Genomic DNA, 2,778 nt, shown 5'->3' on the forward strand with positions numbered 1-2,778 from the left:
ACTATAACAAGTGTACCGAGCTGATAAAGGTGCAAATGTGCATATATTTTATGTGGGGGTGTACAGGGCGTATACGTAACATATAGCATGCCGCTAATGCAGCGCCAAGATAAGCAGTTGGAGGGCGAGCAGCGCCTTTTGAGGCACACATGCAGCCACTTGAACTAATAAATTGCTGAAATGAGGCTGCAGTAAGCATGTTTGAAGCGCTGATTTAGCGCCAGTAAGCGAAATAACGATATAAATATGCTATATACAAATGCAAAGTCGAGCTTTAGTGCAGCGCCATTGAAGCGGCARCGCGTTTGAGCGCCTCAAGTGCGCACATATGCATACCTATCATTAAATGCAAKGTAACCGCCTGCCTATATCAACTTTGTGGCCTGCTGTATAAGCCGGTGACAAGTGTAATGTATAATGTGAAGTGCCAGAGGTGATATAGGTGAATGATGTACGTAAAAAACGTCACATGATAAACCTTTTCAAACCTCATTAATAACCAACACGACCGGGCTTGTAATTAAGCAGCCGAAGCACGCGTGCATTTGTGYGCATATCAGTTGGACTGCAGCACGTAAAGCGCTCATTTTCACGCCTACAAGCCATTAAATTGCGTATACGCCCTGTCAGCCATACATCAGAGCGCAGCCGGCAGTKTATGTTAATAATTCAGATTAATTTTATAAAATTTTGCCTTTAYATGGAAATATATTTTATGCATGTAATAATATATATATATAAAGATATTATGTACGTATAAGTGTTAGGGTTTGTCAAATTTAAAGATATAAAAATTTTTATTTTTATTTTTTTCCTAATATAAAGTGAAAATATTCTGGAAAATTTCGAAAAACAATAATCAACCGTTAATTTTGACTGCATCGAAGCTAAAATACCTTTCACAGTCCATTTCTTAAAGCATAATTGGTTTTAACTGGTCCACTGGTTTTAATAGGTCAATTTGTATGGCAGCTATATGTTATAGTGGCGCGATCTGAACATTTTCTTCGGAAATTGTACCGTTACTTTTGGAAATCATGCGTGCCAAATTTTGGCATCAAATAAAAAAGTTTTTCATACAATAACTTAATATCAATCGTTCAGTTTGTATGCCAGCTATATGCTATAGTGCTTTGATCTGAACAATTTCTTTGCAGATTGTATCGTTGCTTAGAAAAATTATTTTTGCTAATTTTCGTAAAGATACACTTGCAACTAAACAAGTTGTCCATACAATAAAATACAATAAAGTGCCTTTGAACAATCAGTTTGTATGGCAGCTATATGCTATAGTAGTACGATCTGRACAATTTCTAGAGARATTATACCATTGCTTTAGAAATTTATCTTCCCAAAATTTCGTGRAGATATCTCTTCAAATAAAAAATTTTYCCATACAAAAACTTAATTTTCATCGTGTTGTATGTATGRCAGCTATATGTTATAGTGGCTTGATATGAACAATTTCTTCGGAAATTTTACCGTTTTCTAAAATATTAATCCATGCCAAATTTTGTGATGATATCTCTTCAAATTAAAAAGTTTTTTATACAAGAGCTTTAYTTTGATCGTTCAGTTTRTATKTAGTCCGTCTGTCTGSGTTGSCKATATGSATAGCTTTCRAAATTTTTTATATCCTCTCATAACCACCATACTTTCAAATATCACAAAAATGTATTTAAGTAAAAAATTAAAAAAAAAGTTTTGGCCCACCCTAATATATATAARTATRCAAAACTGTGTTCCMYCAYTTTGCAGTTAATTTGCACATTTTTGCCAGCCTCTTTGCATATTTAAATAATTTGTTTCACACAACTGGCGTACAAAAAAATATTAGCTTCATATATTCCATATATATTTATATAAATAAAATAAAATACATACACACATGTAGATGTGCCCCACAACGCATAGTCATAAATAGCAACACATGTTGACAGCTTGTAATTTATTAATATGTAACCATTTAGCAGAATGATTGAGGTAATTAAATGGCAGGCAGTACGACTGCAGGGCTTCAAACGCACGCATAAATACACATACACACACWTGCGYATAAGTATATTTAGTGACACACACACACAAGAGTGCGCGACATGAAAACAGCCATATTCTTTGGCATACTCCAAATTACGCAGCTAATTGATATGTATTTATGTGCACACGCATACACACATACTTAGATATATATATTACTTACTTCCTGCCTCTACTGCGCTGCATAGTGACTGCTTTTGGCTGTGTGACTCACTTTTGCCTCTGTGACTCACTGCTGCCAAGCAGTCTAGTTGTGCTAAATAGCTGCCTGTACGGCGTAAATATGTAAAGCGGCTGATTGATGGCTTGGAGACAGGCGCGCACAGCTAAGTCACTTTTTACCGGTTTGCCGAGTTTTGCTGTGTGAATTTGCCAGAGGACTTAGGCCGCTAACGAATATGGCAGTACATCGATAATTAATGAGATAATATTTTGAAAAGCAAATAATGGCATTAGTAGCTGGGTTTGTCGTCTTCAAAGAGGACAAAAAAAAATGATATTTTATTAAAACGAGGAGAAAAAGAAAAAAACCTTAACCTCAATTACAAGGAGGGGATAACTTCACAGGGTCATTTCATAAAGCATAAAAGGGTATAAATAAATATTAATATTGATTTTGATCATTCAGTTTGCATGGCAACTATATGCTTTAGTGACTGGAGGGTCCTCCTAGTCTTCGCCCTTTTAAGCACCATAATTTGGCTTCTTTTTTTTTATGGTAAAGGGTATGCTATTGCTGGG

Source organism: Bactrocera latifrons, unplaced genomic scaffold, assembly GCF_001853355.1.
Source record: "Bactrocera latifrons isolate USDA-ARS-PBARC rearing strain unplaced genomic scaffold, ASM185335v1 scaffold_127, whole genome shotgun sequence".
Taxonomy (NCBI): Eukaryota; Metazoa; Arthropoda; class Insecta; order Diptera; family Tephritidae; genus Bactrocera; species Bactrocera latifrons.